The 26,698-nt window shown below is 35.1% G+C and overlaps 2 pseudogenes; both read left to right on the forward strand.

Annotated features, from left to right (window-relative positions):
- The first annotated feature begins 5,239 nt into the window (after window positions 1-5,239).
- Window positions 5,240-6,168, forward strand: LOC141814784 (myb-related protein 308-like; annotated as a pseudogene).
- A 7,768-nt stretch (window positions 6,169-13,936) lies between these two features.
- On the forward strand, window positions 13,937-22,073 carry LOC141814711 (transmembrane 9 superfamily member 1-like; annotated as a pseudogene).
- The last annotated feature ends 4,625 nt before the right edge of the window (window positions 22,074-26,698 follow it).

The raw sequence follows: 26,698 nt of genomic DNA on the forward strand, positions 1-26,698 counted from the left end.
TCACGTAGTAGTAGCATCAACTTCTTTATCAATAAACTTATCTGTGTAAATATTGATCGTGATCGTATTTTTTGTTTTTTATGTTTTTATTTCAATACATTATGAATTATGGGTGTAGTTAGTTCATATGAATTATTATATTCGGATGGAAATTGACTAAGTACTCCTTTGTTTCATTACAAAAAGGAAAACAATTATGTTGGGATGGAGATTGACTAATTACTTGAACAAACTCTTCTTCTACAACTAATTTGTTGGTTGGTTGGTCCATTAAATATTCAAATTTAGTTTTATCCTCGTTGCCCACTATAATGTGCAGGTTGAACCCACAACGTTAATCCACTTTTCTCTAAGAGCACATCAACTTCATCAATCCTTTCCATCAGAATCTATTTCTTTTATAAATTTTTTCATACAATAGACATTATATGATCACACGGCAATACTTTTTTAATAACTTGAATAAAATTATTAAAATAATCTTTAAATACATTATATTCTGTTTTGATATTCAATAGTCTTGTAGTGAGAAATAATTTAGTATGACTGTCATAATTAGCTCATACAGATTCATCTGTAGCACTCAATATTTTTTAAAATTTGAGATATACTTCATTATTTACAATTTTATGAACATTTTATTATTCTTCAACCCCTCTAATGTTTTATTTCTTACTACATGGCTTTGAACAAACTCTTCTTCTAGAACTATTTTTTTTTGGTTGTTTGGTCCTTTAAATATTCAAATTTAGCTTTATCCTCTCGTTGCCAACTATAATGTGCAAGTTGGACCCACAACATTAATCCACTTATCTCTAGAAGCACATCAACTTCATCAATGCTTTATTGTAAAAAACACATAATGATGAAATTGAGGGTAGGTAACCATTTGTTATCCCTAGCTACTTGTTTATTGCCAAAAGTTGCCCTTGTTTCTTGAAAGATGGCCGAGGAATTAACAAGAAGTAAAGGACACCTTATGAAGTTCTATGCCTACTAATCATCTTCGGCTCTTCTGAGAGATTGATCCTTACATCTTTAGCTTATTACTTAATATTTTTTAAAATTTAAGATATATCTCATTATTTATATTTTCATGAACACTTTATTCTTCTACCCCTCTAATGTTGATGTATAAGTAATAAATATTTATTCCTCTATTGGAAGACAACTAGAACTTACAAAACTCGATTTAGAAAAAAAAATTATAACCCCCTGCATCAATTATCATCCTCTGATATAAATTTAATTAATTATAATAACTTTGATCAATACTAACTGAGACTTTTTTTGTCTTGTCCATAATTATCGTCAAACATAAATGATTCACCATGACTTGTCTAATTATAATAATTCAAGGTAAAATCAAATCTACAAAGATATTTACGAACTTTGCCAGACTATAAAAATTTACCATTGTGACATTTTGTGCACGGACATTTTATCTTATTTTCATCTATAAACTCAACATTAGTAGAAGCAAATTTTAAAAATTATTCCAACCCAATAATAAACTCATCAGTTAAATTTCTATGTTCAGGTTTGTTCTTTTTATACATCTAACTTCTTTCTTTCTGTATTTTTTCTGTTTTAAATTTATTAACTTATTAAACAAAACTATTACATATAAAAGCTACTACTACCTCATTAACAACCATAACATAATTCAATTATGCTAAATTTTTATAATAATAAGTAAAACTATATCTAAGACAGGTAAACAAAATCGAGTGTATCCAAATACTTTAAGCACACATCAAAATGAGACCTGTACAACTAATATTACAAAGTCATGTTATCTAACAAAGATAATAAATAGAATTATATTTCATCGTTAAATAATCAATTATATAAATCAAGCTAAGATATGACTAAGAAAATAATATTAGTAATTTTGAACGACCATTGACTCAGATCCATAATGAAATATGTTCGCAACTTTATCATAATTTAGGCTTCTTGTGATCCATAATGAAATCTATTCGCAACTTTATCAAAAAGGATTGTTACTATAATTTACAGTATAACACAACTAAGTCGGTGGTTACATGAACCTATATATCGTATTATGAATTCATGCTTCACAAATACTGTTTGCCATTTGAAAAACTCCATAACAATAGAAGCCTAGCATCAGAAGGTTTTTCATTTTCCCTCATTGAATGCAAATTATTAGAACTTTCATGTGAATCTAAATCAAGCTACTTCCACAAGAACCTTAAGAATCAGGCCGTCCCTCACCTCACCCTGTCCTTCACCCAACTGACCAGGCCTCACCGTCGGCCCTCACCCAACCAACCACTGGCTTACCCAACTGATCACACCTAACCCAATCGATCGGCCGGCCAATCATCCAAAACGGCATGCCGGCCAGCCTAAGCGACGACTGGCTGGCTAGCCAAATCGGGCATTGACAGCAAGGACGAGAGGGGAAAATGTAGAGAGAGGGGAGTCACATCGTCGTCGCTCGTCACCGTCATCGTGGCATGCCAATCGGCCACCGGCCTAAGCAACGGCTAACCAACCAAATCGGGCACTGACAGCAAGGACGAGAGGGGAAAATGTACAGAGAGGGGAGTCACGCCGTCGCTCGTCACCGTCGTTGCGGCATGTCGACCAACCATCGGCCTAAGTGGCAACCAACTGACTAAATTAGGCACGGACAGTGAGGATGGGAGGGGAAAACGTACAAAGTGGGGAGTCACATCGTCGCTGCGGCATGCCGGCCAACCAAATCGGGCGCTGACAATGAAAGGTGAGAAGACGGGAGGGGAAAACAGAGAGGAGAAGATTACCAAGCCACGTCGTTGTCTAGCTTATCGTCGTCGCAGTCGCTGGAAGTTGGATTGCGAGGGGAAATCGGAGAGGAGATTGAAGATCGAAAAATCGAATGGGGGAAGGATTGGGAGAAAAAAAAGTTGCAATCGATGGGATAAAGTTGGGATTTTTGCGACAAATTCTTATTCGTCGTGAGATTCATCGTCAAATTGGCGACGAATCTATCCATAATTCGTCCCCAAGTTTGGCGACGAATTTGTGATTCGTTATCAAATTGCGACGATTTTTACGCGATAAACGTAAATTAAAATTAGTACATCGTTAATTCTGTAATTAAATTATTTTCATTGTCAAATTCATCGTAAAATGGTGACAAAATAAGATTTCATCATCAATTTGCAATGAAAATATTATCATCACTAAGATTCGTTGCTAATAACCTATATTTTATTTTTTAGTGAACCCACAACATTAATCCACTTCTCTCTAGAAGCACATCAACTTCATCAATGCTTCATTGTAAAAAACACATGATGAAATTGAGGGTAGGTAAGCATTTGTTATATCCCTGGCTAATTGTTTATTGCCACAAGTGTCCCTTGCTTCTTGAAAGATGCATGGCAGAGGAATTGACAAGAAGTAAAGGACACCCTATGAAGTTCTAGGCCTACTAATCATCTTCGGCTCTTCTAAGAGATTGATCCTTACATCTTTAGCTTATTACTTAAATTGAACTCAAGTGTGCATTGTATGAATTTGATGGAGTTTGAGCTCAACTTGTTTATTTTGCTAAAAAAATGGGGGTTATAACTATATATATGGTAGGTAGACTATTCATGTACGTTTATGCAAGGACTAAGTTTTAAATTTGACTTGCAACTCAATTCAAGTTGAAATTTAATTAAAAGGTCAATTTGGTTGGAATATTGGATAAGTCAAAGGATGGATGGAGATAAAGGTTGAAATAATTCATCTTTTATTCATTCACTTGTTCAATTAGAAGGAAATTGAAGTATGGATAACCAAAAATAATGATTTCATAGTTTGTTTATTGCGTGAAGCTGGCAACTACTGAAGAATGATAGGGGAAGCAAGTTGACTCATAATAGGGATGGGAAATATATAGGAATTAATGTATGGATAAAGTAGGGATAAATATAAAGGAATAGTTAATTTAATTATCAACATCCATTCTTCGCCCCATTCTTTGACTTATATCTCTTCTTCTTCAACAAAAGATGGAATCCGCCATCCCAGCGGCCCTACACAATCGGCTCCACGACTATTTGTGAGAAGGTAAATCGAGAAGCTGTAGTTTCCTACGACGGAGGAAGGCATTGTCTCGGCTTCGTCAAGATTCAACCTTTGTCCACTTCAGCAAGTTTGTTTCGTTGTAACCAACTCAACTATATGACTAATATCTCCTTGATCTAATTGATCTATCCTTTGCAATCTATTGATTTATCAATCTTTTAACTTATCTTCCAAATGAATGTGATATATGATTATGGAAAATTATGACATATGATTTATGGAGATGATCTATGGGACCGTTGGGATGACAGATTCTACCTTATATTGAAATGGAGATAATCAATCCCATGAAAAAGTCTTTTAGAAGTAAAGCAATTATAATAATTAAAAATTAATGATAGTATTATTACTCTTAAAGACGATCCTCTTAATAACTACTTTTAAAGACCATGTTATTCATTTTTTATGCCTATTTTATATATCACACAATATAATTTGTCATGCTATTCGTAGACGATTATCGATAATTTTCACCAATAAATACATGACCTACTCAAAATTTAAATTATCAATAAATTAAATAAACTATGGCAATCATATATAATCATCACAAATCAACCGTCGATGAACACATCATAAGATGATCAATTTGAATTCTCATCGAAATAGAGAGCATTAGCATTTGTGATAAGCATTTAAGATTGTTTTCAGAAAATTTCAATGACAAAATAATGAGAATAGCATATAAGGAAAAGAAAGGTAGGTGAGCAAATTTATGGATTCTATATCACTACTTCTCTTGCTTTCTTCCAACCCACACAACACAACTACCACACAACCTAGCTAGGGTTTCTAGAACCCCTGAAAGGCTAGTGCCAGTAGGTCCTTTAAAGAATGTTAGTGGAAAGAGAGAAAAATGTACAATGATGGTGATCATTAAAGATGAGTCAAATGGCACAAGTGAAAAAACAAACAAATTAATACACAAGGAATTAAACATTCACTCAAAACTAAACCTACCTACCAAATCCAACTTCCTCCCTCACCAACTCACTCTAGTGGGACCCCACAATTTACTCCAAAAATTAAATTTTTTTGACCATGATGTACTCATCCTTTGCCCAATCATTCAATATATATTCAAACACATATCCTCTTTCTTCCTCATACATGAACTCGATCTCTATCTCTAGATAGATAGATAGCCATGGGGAGGTCTCCATGTTGTGAGAAGGCTCATACAAATAAGGGAGCTTGGACAAAGGAGGAAGACGAGAAGCTAGTTTCTTACATCAAAGCTCATGGTGAGGGCTGTTGGAGATCACTCCCTAAAGCTGCAGGTATATTTAGGGTTTCCATATCGATCGATGTCCAACTTCCTCAGTACTTTAGGTTTAGTGATCTAACTAACTCTCTCTCTTCTCCTTGAATTAGGGTTACTTAGATGTGGCAAGAGTTGCAGGCTTAGGTGGATAAACTACCTAAGACCCGACCTCAAGCGCGGTAACTTTTCGCCCGAAGAGGATGAGCTCATCATCAAGCTCCATGGCATGCTTGGAAATAAGTACGTATGGTTAGTTAGATTTTTTGAAAGAATAAAACTAATAATTAAAAAATATATCATGTGAATTAAATCTTTGTTTTTAATTTTTTAACATATCTAATTAATTATTAGATTTTAGGTGGTCTCTGATAGCAGGACAGTTGCCGGGTAGGACAGACAACGAGATCAAAAACTACTGGAACACGCACATCAAAAGGAAGCTCTTTACTGCTGCTAACCAGTGCAAAACCACCCTCACAACCCTAAAACAAAAAAAGGAAAGTTATCGCGGATGCCGTGAACTCACCGGAGGTCGACGACATCACCGGAGCTGGAGAAGACAAAGAGAAGGAGTGCTGCCAATATCTAGACCTAAACCTCAGCCTCTCCATTAGCAGCCCTCCTCACTGCTCACTGAACCCAACAGGAGGTAGCAAGCCATTAACAGTGTCCATGTGTTGCCATCTTGGACTTCAAACAAGTGCTGAAAGTACTTGTAACTGCCAACACTTGAAGGAACCGTTTTCCTTTGGGTAATGAATTAACTTGGGCCTTGGAAGAAGAGTAACAACATCTAGCTTGATGATTATATATATATATAATTAGTTGCATGAGCTTGTGTTGTATGTCTTCCTTTCCTTTTAGAAATAATAATAATAATAATTCTCTTGTTTGTATGATACTCAAAATGATTATTTTTCTCTTCTTTTTTATATGAAAAAGTATAAACAAACAAGTGAGCTTTGGCCTTTGGGTAGGTAAGAGATCAGAAAATTGAAGGACCACCATAGAGACTCGATGGTGGATCATCGACCACCATAGAACAGAGCTCAAGCGACCATGGAACGCTGTCCATATGAGGTCTTATAACATTTGACTCTTAACTCTATCATTTTCTCTTTCTCTCTTATTTGTTACATTACTCACTTTTACAAGGCAACAAGATGACTACCTCTTATTTAGCTGACCTTCTTAGCTCCACTCATCGATAGTTCAGTATTCTCACTTGAGGTCTCAGAGACTGTCATATCTCAGCAACCTCTTGGTCCTATTCGTCAATGGCTCAATATTCTCACTCAGGGTCTCAAGATGCCCTGTCTCAACAGCCCTTTTAACCTCATTCACTGACGGCTCGATATTCTCACTCGGGATCTCAAGCTAATATGTCTCAGCATCCCCCTCAGCCCCACTCATCGATGACTCGATATTTTCACTCGGGGTATCAGGTTGCTTTGTGTTAGGAGCCCTCTCAACCTCATTTGTCGATAGCTCGGTATTCTCACTCGGATCTCAAGCTACCCTATCTCAATAATTATCTCGACCCCTCTCGTCGATAGCTCGGTATTCTCACTCGGGGTCTTAGGCTGTCCTGTCTCAGCAACCCTCTTAGTTCCACTCGTCGATGGCTCGGTATTTTCACTCAGGGTCTCAGACTATCCTGTCTACCCTCTCGGCCCCATTCGTCGATGGCTTGGTATTCTCACTTGGGGTCTCAGGCTATCCTGTCTCAGCAGCTCTCTCAACCCCACTCGCCGATGGCTCGATATTTTCACTCGGGATCTTAGGCTGCCCTATCGGCCCCATTCATCGGTGACTCGGTATTCTCACTTGGGGTCTTAGGTTGTCCTATCTCAGCAGCCCTCTCGGGTCACTCACCGATGACTCAATATTCTCACTCGGGGTATCAGACTGTCCTGTCTCAACAACCCTCTCAGCCTCATTCATCGATGGCTCAGTATTCTCACTCGGGGTCTCAGACTGCCCTGTCTCAGCATCCCTCTTGGCCTCACTCACCATGGCTCGGTATTTTCACTCAAAGTCTCAGGCTGCTCTATCTCAGCAGCCCTCTCGGCCCCACTTGTTAATAACTCAGTATTGTCACTCGGGGTCTCAAGTTGCCTTGTCTTAACAACCCTCTCAGCTCTATTCACTGATGACTCGATATTCTCACTCGTGGTCTCAGGTTATCTTGTCTCAGCAACCCTCTGGGCCTCACTCGTCGATGACTCAGTATTTTCACTCGGAATCTCAGGCTGCCCTGTATTAGTAGTCCTCTTGGCCCCACTCGCCGATGACTCTATATTCTCACTCGGGGTCTCAGGTTGCCCTGTCTTAACAGCCTTCTCGACCCCACTCACTGATGGCTCGGTATTCTCACTCAAGGTCTCAAGCTGCTCTATTTCAGCAACCCTCTCAGCCCTACTCGCTAATGGCTCAATGCCCTCACTCAGGGTATCAAGTCGACCCATCTCAACGACCTTCTCGGCTCCAATCGCTGATAGTTTGGTATCCTCATGCTATGTATCATGTTGGCACAATCCCTCCTACGTAGAGTGAGAGGAGTCAGCTTCCTTGGTTGCACTCATCAACATCTCAAAAGCCTGATCCCGGACTCCGGGTCAATATGTATCAAAAGCCCGAGACCAAAGCCGCCCTGGAACATAAGGTAACTTTACAGAACCACACTTGATGGTCACTTAACACGTATTCATCCCCCCCAATCCACGAGTCTCATCTAATAGCGTGTGTCGGGAGCCTCGACACCATGCCTGTCTCCACTTCGCTATCCCCCTCCTTGACACCCTTGCTATGGGTCTGGCCCCATACTACTTTCACCTCCTCATTCAGAAGAGGGTGACATGCTTAGTGCCCCACAGATTTAACGCCCTTCAATCATTTGGCAAGAGTTGGGATCACTCAACACTTGACCTTTGACAAAATTCCTACACCTTAACTAAGGTGAATCCCTTTGCTCACTAATCCACCTTGAGTCTCGACCTCGTGCTATTTCTCCTTTTCCATGGCCCTGCTCTTTTATCCCTCTTTCTCTATCTTAGCCAATTTCAATGGACGCGTGTCATTCATATGAAAAAATTCTTTACGCAAAGACTCATAATACGCTCGTAAATTTTCTTATAGAGGTTAAGTTCTTACATGTTCATCACGCCACTACACATAGATTGACAAAAGAAAAAGAGATTGAGATTTCATTAAGTAAAAGGTGATACATGTTCAAAAAAAAAATTGTAGCAAAATAAAAAATCATAGATAACCGTTGGTTGGCACGCCCTTTTCAGTCCATCTTCTCTGAAGGGGGAAACTTGTCTCAAACCTTCTGCATATCTTAATGTTTATGAAGAAATATAAACAAACAAGTGAGCTTTGGCGTTTGGGTAGGAAAGAGATCAGAAAATTGAAGGAGTTGGAAATATAGTCCCACATCTAAAGTACATGGAAAAGATCATGGATTAAAAGGATAGAAAATATCTTCACAATGGTATGATATTGTCCACTTTGGGCCTAAGCCCTGATGGCTTTGTTTTTGGGCTCTCCCCAAAAGGTCTCATACCAATGGAGATACTTTCTATCCTTTTAACCCCATGATTTTTTCTATGTACTTTAGATGTGGGATTATATTTGCACCCTTGCAACCCAACAATCCCCCCTCAAACAAAGGACCATATACCCCCCTCAACGTCTAGAATGCGCCTCCCGGTTCAGGGACGCACTATGCGTCTTCTTCAAGCACTAGAATGCGCCTCCTCGGCCCACGCCGATCGCCAAATTAGGAAGGATATCCCTGGTCGTCAAATCTTGCACAAAGGAGGAAGTGGATCTTCTCCTCCAGCCGTCACGCACACAAAGAAGGAAACAGATCTTTGATTGTTGCTGCTCACGCAGAAAAGGAAGGAGATTTGATATCCCTCCCTGATCTATCGACGAGCAAGAATGACAAGGGATTTGGTTGATCTCGGGGTTTAGCTTTTAAAGGAGGAGGTTGCCGGCAGCTTTTGGGGGAGAGAACTCTGTTGCTGCTCTTCTCTTGCCTCCCCTCCCTTCCCTTGCTTTTGCCCGATCACCACTTATCAGGACAGGCCGCCGCCGTCCCTGCGATTCCAATCGCCGGAGCTCGCCAAACTGCTAAGGTTCCTTCTATTGGTTCACCACCAGACACCGGAAGCCCTGCTTGTTGCTTGCTGCCGCCGACAAAGGAGTTGCTGCCGAAGTTCATTGCTTGCTGCTAAAACTTGTTGATTGCTGTCGGAGGTCAAAGTTCTGGTAGATACCATCATCACCAGAAAAGTTTCGGTAACTTGTCTTTGTAACATCATCAGAATCAGATTACTGGTGATCGTTAGAAAACCCCGAAAATAAACGCAACGTGTGTTATTACACGTTTTCGATATTAAGGTATTCTTTTGTATCGACCGTTGCTGATTAACGGCTAGTACCGCGACCAGCAACACGACTCGTTCTTGAGAAGTTATCCCGATAAAATTTGACGTGGATCACTAATAGAGGCAGACTTAGAGGAAGCTGTTTAGTTCATGTTATTTTCATTGAGCGTCATATGTCAGGTATACGTAGAATAAATTTATTATTTTAAAAATTTTATTTTCTTAGCAATTACACCATTGTGTATCTTGCATGCGTGTGTTGTGGGTGTCGTAATAACTTAGTTTATTATCTATTTTTTCTTCCACTGTGTACGTTTTTGAAACGCATAAACATACGCAATGCATCGGGCCGATCCCAATAGGTTTGCCGTCGAGGTTAATTCCCATTTCAGCTTCTTGCTCATGGAAGCATTATACATGGTTTTCTCTGTAAAAAATAAAAAAGTTAGTCAGTGGACAGCGAAGAAGCAAATAAAACAAGTCTTAACTTAAGGGAACATCCAATTGTGCGACAATCGGGCTCAACCCTATGCGGTATAGTATTCATTCTCCGCTAACATGCTGGCATTGAACCTCAGCCTAAACAAGATAGCGAGCGTCTCTTAGTAGGCGAGCTTTGATCTATAGTCGCCTAATAAGGGGGGCAGGCAAGACGTCTAACTAAGGGCTTAGCTAGGTGTAGGATTGCGAAGGTTTTATGAAGAAAAAGCAATTCTTCCAGCCCTTGTGGGATGAAGGGCAATCGCCCAGGAAAGTGCTCCGCAACTTGGCAGTAAAGTAGAAGACTTCGAGCTCAGTCTACTGGAGGTAAAAGAGGTAATAGAAAGTAGTCAGATCAAGAGGGATCTGATAAAGTTAGAAAAGGATGACTGCACCACAGATTAGGCAGAAAGAGTTGGGAAATAATTGGGACAAAGAGACTTAGAATAATGGGACAACTCTTGGAAAAAGAGGTGAAGAGAAAATCTTAGCTTGCCAGATAACTGACCTTTGAAGCAATTCAAGTAACATATCCGGTAGGAGGCTTGTGTGATTGGTGTTCATGTAGGAGTATCCTAATCTCGTGGTCTAGGGGTATACTGAAGGCTGCTCTGAGGCGATCAACGATGACTGAGTGATGAGCGTAGGTTATATATGACTTTTATCCTTGTTTAACGCTCATCTATTTGTAATTCATTGCATATGCTCTACTTTATCACACTTTATTCATTTATTATTACATGTTTCTACTTTTTTGCTTGGAGAACTGCTCTTTGTATATTTTGATTGACAGGATATGATTTAAAGCTAAAACGATGCAATTTGATGGTGAAACAAGAAGTGGTGAAAAGAGTTTCACACTGACTGTGATCGCTGTCACGAGCGAGTCTCTTACACAGCAAACACAAGAAAATGAAGAAAAAAAGGAACAACAAGCAGAATATGGTCGTGCCTATACCAAGTGTTGGTGCAATCTTTGCCCCAAGTGCATTGAGTTTAAATGTTTGGCTAAACCATGTTTAAAGTTAGGCAATACTTGTGATCTAACATGTGTGATACAAGTTTGCAGGAAAGTCCAAGGTTGGTCTTGGTAAGAGAAAAGTCCAAGTGGGTAGTCTTGGCAAGGAAAAGTCCAAGTGGGAAGTCTTGGTAAGGACTTGACATGACGAAGCTGATGGAAGCATCTCAGGCTAGTGCGAGGATGATGGAGCATCCAGGGAAGGCACGGATTCGACATGGTTCATCATGAGTCATACTCAAAGGGTGGTCTCGACATCCAATTGACTTGTGTTTAACTCCGTCGAACTTAAATTTTTTAAAATAAAACAACAAAAAAATTAAAGCAGATTCAAGCACAAACCCTGTACGGAACTTAGCTCGCAGACCAAGTTAGAGCTATCTTTTACTCTCTCTTTTTTCAAAATATTTGTAAACTTTTATTTGTTTATTTTTATTATATATTTATTATTAAAAAAAACTGGTTGGTCCAGTCCAACCTAAGTAATTACTAACCAAATCTGAGTCAAACATATCTTGGATCGACCTTGAATTGACTCGAGTTGATGAGTTTTGATGTTTAATCAATATGTTAGTTGGTTGAGTAAGATGTTAAATAAGTCAAAATTGATTAAATACTTGATAGTCGATTAATATGATAACTGGTTAAGTGAGACGTTAAGTCAAGGTTGATAGGAGAAATGTGAATCACGGTTGATCGAACACTTGATGATCGAAAATCTAATAGGAAGTTAGTAAGAGACGAAAAGTCCAATAAGAATTTGACAAGAGAAAAATCTGACCCGAACTTGGTAATTGAAAATGGATCATAGTTAACCGGACTCTTACATGAGAAATAAAGTCCAAGTCAATCAAGGTTGACCGAACACTTGATGTGAGATGGATGAAGCCTAAGTTAATCATGGAGGATTAGACGCTTGACTATTGACATGTGGGTAAAGGCCCAAATGGGATAGGGAGGACTAGATGTTAGGCAAATGTGAAGTCACGTCAAGTAAAGATTGACTCGACGCTAAGCAACGAGAAATCCCAAAAGGTAAAAATTAATCGGATGCCAGACAGTAAAGTTCCGACATGTTAAGGTTGATCAAATATTAGACAAAGTCCCGATAGGTCAAGATTGACTGAATGTTAGGCAAAAGAAGTTTCGATAGGTTGAGGTCAATTAGATACCAAGCAAGACGAGAATTCAATTTGTTAAAATTAAAAATGAGTATTAGTCAATTGATAAAGTGTATCGATCGATCGATCGATGAACTTTAAATATTGAATTTGAGATTTGAGGTGTTTTTAGGGTTTGTTATAATAACTATGATTCTACTATAGTAACTAAGGTTGCTACAGTTTTCATGACAAATTGTATTGTACTCAGCTCAATTCAATTCAACATAACATAACAATAAGTTGACTAGACTTATCAGGCCCAATTCGATAGATCTATTTCGACACCACTATTTGAGATTTTTTTTTCTTTCCTTCATTTTATTTTTTTATTTTAAAAATATATCTTTGATTTACTGTTGATCGATTATAATTTTTATTAATAGGTGGCTCTTTAATTATATATATCCCCTTTGAACCCACGAAGAATATTATTCATATTTTCACATAACAAAAATATTGACAAGTAAAACCCTAGTTGATTTATGTATCAAACGCGTAGCTCAATTTGATAATACAAAGTCTAAATTGAGGGAGAGCTTTGAGTTTTCTGATTGTCTTGTTGCATCTAACTTAAACACAGTGTTAAATATTAAAAAGTTTAACAAGCTAAGTGAAAAATTATCGGAGAAATTATTTGTCTCTTTAAATTGAAGAGTATTTACTCTACATTGCCATTTGTCAATTATTATCTAATTATAATAAAATAGATATTTTTTCCTCTCGTGAATATCTTTATCACTTTGTCATTCTCTTTGAATTTTACTTTTTCATTTTCATTTGCACTCATTTTTTTTCATTTTACATTTCGTTACCTTTTTTATTTTGCCCCTTTATTTTTTAATTTCTTCATCTGGACATCTACACAGACGGCAATTTCATATAATTATATTTCTCATATATATTTAAAAAATATAAAAACTTAAAAAAAAAATTATTCCACACTTTTTAATCTTCTAATGCAATTTCATATAATTATATTTCTCATATATATATATATATATATATATATATATTTAAAAAAATATAAAAACTTAACTTTTTTTATTCAATTTCCATTGGGCGTGTCCCAAATTAATAGAATGTTAAAAGGACATCCTTTATTTTTAAAAAGTCAAAAAAGACACTATATTATATTTTTAATAAAAAAATATATTTATTTTAGTATTTAGCTAGGAGTAGATAGTATAATGTGTTAAAATACATCCATGTAATATTTTTATATCAATTTAATTAATAAGTTAAAATAATTATTATATACTTCAAAAATATATGAGATGATAAATTAAAAGATAAAAAGATATTATTTTAATTTTATTAAAATTTAATTCTTATCCACTTTAATAATAAAATTTATTCCCCAATAATAACTCCCCCGAGATAATAATTGCTATACACGTGGTTACTCTGAAGTGTTATAATAATATTGAGATAAGATTATATTATCAACTATAAATTTCTCTTTCTATTTTTTTTGCTGCTTTAATTAAGTCGATAAATTTAGGAAATTAGCTCATAACGCAAACCTTCGTCTGAAGGGCTCGATCACGATCCAAGCTTCGCGCGATCGCTCCGTCGCCGCGCCTCTCCGCTCTCAGATCCAGGCCGCGGCCATGCTTCCGGGAGCTCGATCTATCTCCGCCGCCTCATTCCTCCTCCTTCCTCGTTTCCTCCTTTGCTTCCGCATCCGAGTCGGACCACAAGGTTATCTATCCCTACTGATCCTATTTCTTCTTTTGGTGATCTGAATGATTGCTTCACCGGGATCTTATGGGATGACCTATGTTTAGTTCTGGATTCCCAAAAAACTAGTTTGGAGGGGGGGGGGGGGGGGGGGGGGGGGGGGGTGGGGCGGACTTTTCTTTTCGTCTGTTGATTGTGGTGCAGATCTAAGGATTGAGTTCCTCTGCCGAACCATTTGTTTTGCCAGGGATCGTAGCAAGATGGGAATTTTCTTGGTTTAGCTAAATATTAAGTTTGGAATTTCTGGCTGCTGTCCCAGCTCATACGACTGAAGTGGAGGAGTTATTAGGCGTTATGATAAAGTTGGATATCCTATATAGCTTCTTTGAACTCGCCATAGTCGACAGATCACAGTTTGGAAAAAAAATTGTTTTATTTATTTATTTTTTAAGAAGCTTTATTTATCTTCAGGGACAAGTTCACCTGGCATCTGCAACGTCTTGATCTCTCTGTGCGGTTGCTTGCTTCTTTGTGGCTCGATAGCATTTTGTATGCTTATCTGGATATCTGGAATCATGTCATTTTTTTCGTGTGCTAGATTATTTGATAATATGATGAATTTTCTATGAGAAAATGAGTGCCTTGAACAGTTGTATTCTCCATGTTTTCACATTACATCAAAAGGCGAATTCCTATATTTTATTTTCTTGGAAACAATAAGTGCTTTAGATCCTTTATTATGAAATTCTGCCCCGTAGTAATTTTTATAATAATGTTTTGTCAAAAAGACTGGGAATCTGATGTAGTATTGCTCACTCGTTACTGGAAGGGTACATAAGTAGGTGATCAACTTGTGTTGACAGGAAAGTACCAATTCTTCCACACACCTAAGGATGGCAATCCATATCTGTTTAACTAGGTACCTGATTTAAATGGGTCAGGTTTAGGTACCCATTTATTGCAATGGGTTGGGTATCAATACATTGAGTGTTTGTGGGTATAAATAGATTTTCTCATGTAGTTATTATCTAATTAGGTACCTACAAATTACCCACCTTTTATTTGGTAAAATATGGGTACTTATGGGTATCCACTTAATTAAATGGAGATGCAAATTTTAACTTCTAGATTTTATGTCAATATTTAGTGGTCAGGTATCCGATTAATTAAGCAAGTAAAGGTACTAAAGAAAATCACGGATACCTGATCATTGCCATCCCTATTCACATTTAAGGGTGCCAACTAGCTCTATTGGTAAGGGCCTTGGAAGTCGTTGCCAAGATTTGAGTTTGAAACATGTCTTTCCTCTAATGTGAGTGCTTGAGGCCTCTCATAGCCATATTTTCAAAAAAGAAAAAAACTCTATCAGTATCTCTAGCTTATTTTTTATGTATTCCTAAAGTTTGGAAATCCAAAAGTAGTATATAAAATTGATCCAGTGCTTGCATATAGAATTATCGTGTCTTGTGGATAAGTTGAAAAGTGGAAGGGTTTTGCCTTATGGATAAGTTAACAAAATACATAAGTTTTAGATAAAACTCACAAAAGATTTTAGTTTATGCATATGCAGACACACAATATATGGCGAACAAATTGAAATAAAAAAGAATTGAACAACATATGTGGTGAGTCTAAGTGTTTTATAATATTAATATGTTTTTCATATTATGAATCTTAATTTAAAGATTGATGACCATTACCTGTAACTTACAAAGCACAACAATTAAAACAACAGTAGCGAGCAAAAATGTGATGTTCAAAATCCAGGTGACCAAGGTAACTTATATGTTTCTATCTGAGACATTACTATCACATGAGTCAACATGTTTACAAGCCTTATGAATATTATATAATCATCTACATATGCATGGTAGGTAATTTGAACTCATCTAACTCTCTCTGCACTCTCAGTTGAATCCAACAAGCGTTTTCTGAAGTTCTCATGTCTTATAGGATTTTTTGCAACTGATATACCTATAGATCTTCCCAGAAAGTGGTTAATGCTCACTGAAGTATATATAGAATGCTTAGACATAGCATAATTTTTTTTTCTTGCCCAACAATGTAATAAACATGGACAGAGTAAAACCCGCTTTCTATTTTAGTGTTATTGGTTGTGCATTTTAGCATTTATCATCAGAATATATAATGTGTCCTTTTCCATGTCTATTAGCTACTTACCACTGTTTCACCTTTGCTTGTTTTCCACTCAAAACAGGATGCTCTAATTTGCAGCTTAGAGATGTCTAATTCTGTCTACACTATCAAGCTATATTTTCCACCATTTTGCCTCTGAAATATTTTCTTGTTTCACAATGTAACAATTATGCAGAAATGGCATTACTGACTTGGGATCTATCTTCTTATGTTTAACAAACTTCTTAGCCTTCCTCCACCTCCCCTAGCTAATTCTGTTTAATTTGCATGTGTTGAATTATAGTTCTCATATGAGGATATCAAAACCAAACCACTTTAAATGCATGTTCTTTTCTTTTCTTTTTGCTATTTGTTGTAGCCGATCTATTAAGTGCATGAGCGGGGACAATTCCTTATTTCCTCTTTTATTAACCCTAAAACAATCTTACTCTCTTAATCTCGTTGACTATTTCTCCAACTGCTAAAAACTTCACTTATAGACTAGCCGCAATGTTTCTTTTCAAGCTAATGTAATCAGTGGCTTTTCAATATCTTACCATGGTTTTTAGATGCATTTCCAAAGCTTGAGTTAAGTTTGTCTCTGTTTTTGCTCTTGTTATTTTAATAATTTCACAAGTGTGCACGTACAATGTTGCACTAGTGAAATCCATCACAAGCAGGCCAATTGGGTGCATATCTCTCTGTTTCAGAAAAACCAGAATATTGATTTTGGTTGCAACTCTTTCAATTGGGAATGTTCTACCTTTCCTATTATATTAACTTGGTTCTTTATTATATCTTTATTGGCCACCTCAAACTTATGTTCTTTTTTTATGAGGTTATTTTTTGTGCTGTCCAACAGAAGGCATGTATCAGTTTAATAGGTACCATTCAAAGTCCTGATAAGTGAACTTTGGAGTGAATGCCTTTCAAGGTGGATCATTTTTTTTCTTCACTCCTGCATGATAGTATGCTTTACTTAACAATTGTCTTAGATAAGTTGTTAAGTGACTAGTAAGATGATTTTTGAAGTTTATGCTTGCAGGATTGCAAGGAGAAGGTGAGAAAAGAAATGTAACTTGTTAATGGGTTTCTTGAAATATAATTTCTGTGTCTTAAATACAATTTGTTCAGTACTAGTTGTGTCTTGACCAGGAAGTATAACTTGCAAGGTCTATTCCTTTCGATTTATGATAGGGCAGTACTATTACATCTTATGCTATCTTTTTTGTTACATGCGAAAACTCTCATATTTTATGTGTCGGAGAAATGAGAGATATCTAGTTTAATTTCTATCTCCAATTTTATTAACCAATCATGCCAGCCTTTTCCATTTCTTCTAGTTTAATTTTTGTTTCATGGAGATACAATATCATTATTTTGTTACTTCCTACAAAGTTGATTTAAATTTCAAAACATTATTATCTCTCCACTTCTACCTGGGCCAAATAATTCCTGTGTACTGTTTTTCCATAGTGATGCCACAAAATCTTTTTATGTTTAACATGGTTTTCATATTTGATAACAATTTATTTGCAGTACCAAGCTGACAGCCCGGTTACGCTTTGGGTAAATAAGGTTGGTCCCTATAATAACCCTCAAGAGACATACAACTATTACAGTCTTCCATTCTGTCAGCCGTCTGAGAACCCTGCACATAAATGGGGTGGCCTAGGAGAGGTACTTGGTGGGAATGAACTGATCGAGAGCCAGATCCAGATCAAGTTTCAAAGTGTGCAGTTTTCTTTAATAGCACTGGTCATTCCATTGATGCTATAATCTTTCAATAACCATTTCATGGAAATTGATATGCCAGGAAATATTGAAAAGGAACTCATTTGCACTATTGAACTTGATGCTGCAAAAGTGAAGCAATTTACTGATGCTATACAAAACTCATATTGGTTTGAATTATTCATAGGTGAGTTAATCAATCATTTCTTCATCCCTTTATCAGATTTTTTTAACTTGTACTAACAATGGCCTTTTGTTTTCTTGTCTATGTCCTCATGGTCAAATTTCTTTCTTCATTGGGTGTGGACATGATGTAGATGACTTGCCTTTGTGGGGTATGTGCTTTACTTGTTCACATCTGTATGCCTCAAATAGTTTGGTGAGATTTGTTGGTTGCTGATATACAATTTATACTTAGGCTTTGTTGGAGAGACTGACAAGAACAACAAGGATAAACATTACATTTTCACGCATAAGAGTATTGTCATCCAACATAACAAGAATCAGGTAGGTTTATTGCGTTTAAATTTCTTACTGTGGCTGGGTTACTTTTGTCAAAATTATTTCATGTATGTATCTCATTTTTGCAGATTATTCATGTCAATCTCACTCAAGAAAATTCTAAACTTTTGGAAGCAGGGAAAAAATTGGAAATGTCATATTCGGTAAAATGGGAGCCAACCAATGTGACATTTGCCCGCCGTTTTGAAGTTTACTTGGATTACCCTTTCTTTGAGCACCAGGTAGGTAGTGTAGTTCTGCTTTATTCAAGATTACTCCTTTTTCATTTGGAAACTTGAATACTATACTTGCAACTTCTTAAAACTCCTATTTCCTATGGTGATCATTGGTTTTGAAATTTTGTACTTTATCCCAGACTACCACTGGGTTACTTGATCAGTTTTAGATACTGGAAGTTACCAACTAAACATCGTCAATATTTATTTGTTAAATTCCAATATTCTGCACCATATTTGTTCAATAAGCTTATGGTATTTAGCGTGTTATTAGTCATTATTATGAATAATTTTATCTACAAATGCTTAGTCCTTGTCATTGAAACTGATCTCCTTAATGCAGATTCATTGGTTCTCTATCTTCAATTCTTTCATGATGGTCATTTTCCTTACTGGACTGGTTTCTATGATATTAATGAGAACTCTCAGAAATGATTATGCAAAATATGCTCGTGAAGATGATGAACTTGAGACTCTGGTAATTACTCATTGAGATTACCTTATTGCTATCCATTTTTAATATTTGTTTTAAAATTTTAATATGATTCAGTTTGTTTGTAGGAAAGGGATGTGAGTGAAGAGTCTGGATGGAAACTTGTTCATGGGGATGTCTTTCGATCCCCTCGAAGTTTGGTTCTTCTATCTGCACTTGTTGGTACAGGTGCCCAGTTGGCAACACTTGTCCTTCTAGTGATATTGTTGGCAATTGTGGGAACATTATACGTTGGGTATGTCTGCAGTTGTGAATATGCTTAAAAAAAATTTAGTTCATTATTGACTCAGCTAATACGTATCATTTATATTGCAATGGAACTATTGTTACCAGAGAAATTTAGACCAATAGCCAATACCATAGTAGCACATTTTAATCGTATGGTTCATATCCATTGAATGGTTTGATCAATTCAATAAATTTGTTCACATGCAAATATTGGTAATTAAGTACCAGATCTGCAACATACCTCTTTAGTATGGAAAATCATCGTTGGTTCAACTCTAAAATAGGACCCTCTACCTTTATATATTGCCTTATTGTAATTTCCCATTTACTTTCCTAAGTTAATTCGCAGTATTTTTTGCCTCATTGTTTAAAATGCAGTTCCAGTGTCCACTAGAAAAATTAATGTTATTCTACAATTTTTGCTGCTTCTTTGTTTTAGTTTAGGTAGATTTTAGTGACAATTAGTTCTAAGACAATGTGAAAGGAATTTGATCTCTTGCCCTTTTGCCTAACAATTCTTGGTAGCATGTATATTGCAACAAGATTTGGGTCCATTAATTAGTATGCCCTATATATATATGAAAAAATTGAAGATGGTCTCCTGTAGTTATTATCAACAAGATCTGACACGTTGAACAATTATTTTTGTAATTTTTGTTACTAATCAATTAATAAGAAAGGCACATACAAAAATTAATATTATGATGCTGCAGTAATACTAAAAATGATTTAGGCCCCAGAATACTGAAAATGCATATTTTGTTTCAGTATTTGTATTTCTATGTTGAAAACAGGCTTAAATAGCAATGTGGATCCTTGTGATATCATACAATTAATTTCATTCTTATGTAGTTCTGGTTATTGGTTTAACAGGAATAACATTCTATAATCTAGGGTTTCTTATCCGGATAAAACAAATCCCTTATCATTCTTTTTTGGTTGACCAGGCGAGGATCTATAATTACAACTTTCATAGTATGCTATGCTCTCACATCATTCATTTCTGGCTACGTTAGTGGTGGACTTTACTCACGTAACGGCGGTATGTCTCCTTCACATGACGGCCTTTTAAATCATCTGGGACCTTCATTTAAAACATGGCTTTTGGTGAATTTGTAGAACTTCTACTTTGTTCAATTACAGATCTATGCACCAAATGTGCATGTGAAATGCACACCACAATCATATACCACAGAGAATCTCACAAGAGGAAAAGTTCTCCCTTTTGTGAGGTTTAACATGAGACTAAAATTTTTCTGTTTTTCTTGTCAGGTAAAAGTTGGATAAAGGCAATGATTGTGACAGCATCATTCTTTCCATTTCTGTGTTTCGGAATTGGTTTCGTACTAAACACCATTGCTATATTTTATGGATCACTAGCAGCTATTCCATTTGGGACAATGGTGGTCATGTTGATACTATGGGCATTCATCTCATTTCCCCTAGCACTTCTAGGCACTGTTGTCAGTAGGAACTGGAGTGGTTCACCAAACAATCCATGCCGTGTTAAGACCATTCCTCGTCCTATCCCCGAAAAGAAATGGTATCTTACACCTTCAGTTGTATCATTGATGGGAGGATTACTTCCATTTGGTAGCATCTTCATAGAGATGTACTTTGTGTTCACCTCATTTTGGAACTATAAGGTAACCTACTTCTCTTTTGTAAGTTTACACTATTCTCATCTAGAGAGTGATGTTTCATTTGGCAATTGGGTGTATGTTGCATACTGACCACTGTTTTTTTTTTTTAAATAACATTTATCCATTCGATTGTTTATCCAATCAAAAAGTTTTAGACCAAAAATATGAGCATTTGCGGAAATGAAGATGCCTGATCGAATATTTACATCTTGCTTGTACAGGTTTATTATGTGTATGGCTTTATGCTACTAGTCTTCCTGATCCTCCTAATTGTCACCATTTGTGTAACTATAGTTGGTACATATTTCTTGTTAAATGCCGAGAACTATCACTGGCAATGGACTTCATTCTTCTCTGCCGCCTCCACTGCCGTCTATGTGTACCTTTACTCTATATATTACTACCACATGAAGACAAAGATGTCGGGTTTTTTCCAGATGAGCTTCTACTTCGGTTACACTTTGATGTTCTGTTTGGGTTTAGGAATCCTTTGTGGTGAGTAACCATGAAAATTGTTATGTTGAAAATGCACGCTTTTACATCTTCCAAGTTGCCTCTTCTGTGACTTTCTTTTTTGATACTCAGGTGCTGTGGGATATCTTGGCTCTACTTTGTTCGTGAGAAGGATTTACAGAAATATTAAGTGTGACTAGCCTAAGAAACAAGCAGAATGATCCATAATTCGATACCAGGTGCAGGGCTACAAATTTTTGGAGCCTCACATTTTTTTACAACGAGAACGGATTATGATAAGTAAGATCTGACGATTCTTGATGTAATTGTGTGGTTTCCTTTATGTTTTTTTCGAATTGCTCGAGTTCCATAGCTAGCCTTAGGATGTACTTTGTTTAGACAAGCAATCAACCTTCATGGATTTGAACAAATCATCAACGACCTGTTTCTATCATGTTAAATCTACACGTGTCATTGCCGCACACAAGTGTTTATTTTTTTAATCAAATTGTAAGGAATTTTTTTGATCAATGTTATGGTGTAAGTTATACTTTTCATGTTCACATAGAAGCATAGTGATGGTGTACATATGGTTTGAATATTAGTGAGGCTGACTTGTTAAGGGTCATAAATAAAATTCAAAATTCATGAATGAAGAACAAATTGTATATGGACATGTTTAAGGTTCAGCTATGATCTATGATCTTTTGTGCTTTAACTTTTAATTCAAAAATATATTTATCAAATATATAAAGAGCATATGTGTGTTTGTAGCACTATTCTTTACACAAATCTTTATTTTGAAGGTATTTTTTTTTTTTGTTATTTTAGATTGTCTTGATGAAAAGAAATGTACTCCAAATCCTTAAGAATCAGTATTTTAAAATCATCTCGAAATTTTCTTTTAAAGTTGTTGTCGTGGTTGATTTTTTACTTAGTAGTCGATTATTAGATTTCACCAATCGATTACCACATCGAATCGAATCATTTATACATGTGGAACAGTTCTTTCTATGTAGTTTGGTCATGTTTAATCTATTGTCGAACTATAGTTGAGTTTGATCATTTTTAGTTGATTGTCGAACCATAGCAATCAATTGTTAACTTCCAGTCGAATTGGTTAGTTGAATTGGGAGCGTTTTATTCATTTAAACTTAGCTATCAGTTGATTGTTATTTTCTAACAATTGATTGAGTTGAACTAACTAATTGAGTTGAGAGCATTCTGATCATTTGAACCCAGTGACCTGATTGTTACTTCTTAACAATTGACTACTAATCTTATTTCAATTTTTTCTTGGTGAATTCTTGCTTTGTTTGGTATCTTATTGACCTTAACGTATTAAGACTTCTTCGACTGCTAGTCTCTAGTCGAACTAATCAGTTGAGTTGAGAATGTTTTGTTCGCTCAAACTCAGCTATCGGTCGATTGCTACTTCCTAGCAATCAACTGTTAATTGTATTTTAATTTTTAAAAAGTTGGATTCTTGTCTTGTCTGGTATCCGATTGATTTAACCTATTCGGATTTTTTGTTGCTCAACATTTAGTTAATCTCGACTTATTAAGACTTCATACGCCTAACATCCGGTTACCCTTGACCTATCAAGACTTCTTTTATGTCAAACATCCAGTCTTTTTTGACCTGTTTGGACTTCTGCACTCATGTCAAGTATTCAATTTTTCATGATCCACTTGGACTTCCGTCATCTTTAATCATTAAGTGTTTGACCAATCATAACTCACTTAGACTTTTTCATCAATGATCACTAAGTGTCTGATTAACTGTAATCTACTTGAACTTTTCGTCTCATATCGACTCTCTGTTGGTCTTTTCATTTCTTGTCAAGTTTCTAGTCAACCCTAACATATTTGATTCTTGCTTAACCAACTAATATAAATCAAAATCTAAATTTAACTCAAGCTTGGTCAACCTTGATCAGAGATCGATTGCATCAATAATGTCTCATTTTTTGATATTTGATAAGATGTTTAAGTTAAATTAACTCATTAGTCCAACATCCTATTTCTCATGCCAAGATATGAATGAAAGTTTTCTAACTTGAACTCTTCACTGTCTGCCTTTGTCACATATTAAAAACCTCTTCTGAAAAATTTATTTTTTACATTCTTAACTTTCAACATCATCATAATGGAGGTTCCCAATGCTCAATTTTGAACATACAATCTTTCATTTAAATATTCTCAAATTCTTATGTACTCCTCTTTCCATACCTTAATCATGTTTTTAAGATGAACCTCCCTTCAAAGCATGCTTCAATTTCAATTATTGCATTAATAATAATTTGAAATTTCTAAACTTCCAGAAGATATCAAAAATTAAGTCATTAGGTTAAAAATTTCAATTTTGAATATAAATCTCCTCTTTAATTCCATATTCTTTCCTTTCTAACATCTTCTTTTCATTTTTATTAAGAAAATCACTTTTGAATATTTATCAAGCATATCAAAGGCAAGGATAGTTAAAATGTTTTCGAGTGAGTGTAAGCAATTGAAATAATCCCATTTCAATCAAAACTCATTATAACAATCGATTACTGGTAATTGATTGTTGTCTATTGATACGACAATCAATCGATTGTTGATGGACAATAATCATTTGCTATGTTTTAAAACTGCAATTTCAATTTTATATCAAAATTAAGAAATGCATAAGTAATTATATAATTTTTTTAAAATCATAAAATTTCATACAAATATTATTTATGCTAAATACTATAAAAAAATAAATTTTTAATGAAAATATATCTTATTTTTAAATAATAATACAAAGTTGAAAATATTAAAAATTTTAATATTTCATTCTAATTTTGTATCAACCTAATCAATAGCTCATACTTCTATAAAATTTTTCAAAATAGTTTTGAAATGGTTTTTAAACCCAATTTTCAATCATGTTCTACTTTTGACCTTTTTGTTTTCGATCATCAAATATCTAATCAATCATGATCAACTTTAACTTTTCATTTCATGTCAATTTCTTATTAATCTTTTCATTTCTTGTCAAATCTCTAGTCAATTTTGCCCTATTCAATCAATTAACATATTAATTAAACATTTGAATCCAATTCAAGTCAACTCAAACTTGATCAACTTGGTCAATCTTGATTATCATAGGTCTATTATATCAACACAGAGAATCACACTACTTAATATCATACCATTATGATTTTTTTTATAATTATAATTTATATCGATCAAAATTTTAAAATTTAGGGAAGATCTTTGCAAAATAATGAAATATTATATTTACCATTGCATAGATGTTATTCCCTTTTTCTTTTTCTTTTTTCCATTTGTTTATTTATTTTTTACACATTCAATTATCGTTCTGAAATAAATAAATAACATTTTAGAATAATAAATAAAAATTATTTTTTTAAAAAATAAGCTAAATATTGGTAAATAAACAATTTAATTAATAATTTTTAATTTTTAATTTTTAAATTTTAATTTATTGTATTATGACATTTATATGGATTGAAGAATGAGAAATTCAACATGAAAACAAATCCCTAGGGAAAAAGAAAAAAAAAAGGAAAAGAAGGGAAAGAAAAAAAAAAAAAGTAATAATCCGATGAGTTAGTTACTCGAGCAAGGCTGCTTGCAATCTTGAGCGAGGTTGTCTACGACTTCTCAAATGAGGCCGCTCATAGCTTTGCAAGCGAGGCTGCTTGTGACTTCATCGCCATGAGCAAGGTCGTTCGTAGCTTAACAAGCGTGGCTACTAGCGGCCGCGATTGTCTCACAACTTCGTGAGCTTGATTCAAAGCATGAGCATGGGCTTGACGAGAAAATAAGAAAAGTTTATTTCTTTTTCATTTAGGTGAATAAAAAAATAATTCATAAATAAAATTTATTAATTTATCCATCTATTATTTTATAATAGATAAATAAAAAAAAAAGGACATCCACACCTTCAAAGAAATCGAGATTAGAAAAAAAATATATAAAATCCCATATGGCATGATCAATTCATAAGGTTCCAACCAATTAACTTGAGTCAAGTCGGATGCGATGGAGTCAATTATCAATTTTAAATTATCAGTTATTGAAGTGCATACCAATATATAATAAATAAATAATATATCTCTCATTCCACCACCTAATCAGAAAATTTTCAATGGCACTACTGTTTTATTATTATAATAATTTGAATTATTCCTACTAATTAGTCGTAGAAAAAAGTAATTAAGTACGATTATAATGTCCTTTTTTCTACTCTAAATAACAAGATATGATCAAGATATATTTTAGTCGTAGAAAAAAAATAATTATAGTTTAAATAAGTGGTTTGTAAATATAAGTTATTATAGTAGTGTGTAAATAATCTTAAGTTCAAAAAGGATAATAAAATGTGATAGTTCAAGTGTAAAGTTGTGAATAAGTTTAGATTTTGAAGGATATATTTTGAGTATGATTGTGAAGATTACAGCTGCATCGTCCCATCTATCCTCTTAGGAGAAGTTTGTTTTCAAATTTCGAATTCAAACATCTCTGAGTCAGACATTAATAAGCACATTGAACTATTTACGTGGCTGAGAATTCTTACAATCCAAGCACAATGATACAATTATCAGAGGTGCGCTCTACCGCTGACAGTGGCGGATCCAGACTAGTTTTTCAACCGGGGCTCAATTTTTTTAATATATAATAAATATATATAAAAAAATAAAAAAACAATTAATAATGATAATAATAAAATTATAAAATTATGCGCATATCAATAAAAAATTATTTTTTTATATTCGAACTACTACCAAGTTACGTACAAACAAGAAGAGACAATTGTGTCCTACGAGTATTCATTTGCTGAAAATGTTGTAAAATTTGTTCATTTTCAATTGTGGCAAAAATCTCTTTTTCGATGTATACAACCAAACTGTAATATCCTAGAAATTGTAGGGTTTGAACTAACCCATTTAAAGATTCAGTCCTAATTAGTTCGAATTAATTGGGTTGAAACCTAAATTAGCCAAACCCATTTAGGTTAAATAGGTCAGATCTAGAATTAGGTTAAGACTATGATAAAATAAAGGGGATGAGAAGATTCGTCTCGCTAAGACGAATCAAACAAACTTGGGTTAGATCAAATCGAAAATCGTTTGGTTAGTGAACCAAATGAATCAAGATTGAACCAAACTGAACCAGCTTGATTTGGT

This window comes from Curcuma longa, chromosome 21, assembly GCF_044706935.1.
Source record: "Curcuma longa cultivar G26 ecotype Majalengka, Jawa Barat chromosome 21, ITB_CL_G26_1.1, whole genome shotgun sequence".
Classification (NCBI taxonomy): Eukaryota; Viridiplantae; Streptophyta; class Magnoliopsida; order Zingiberales; family Zingiberaceae; genus Curcuma; species Curcuma longa.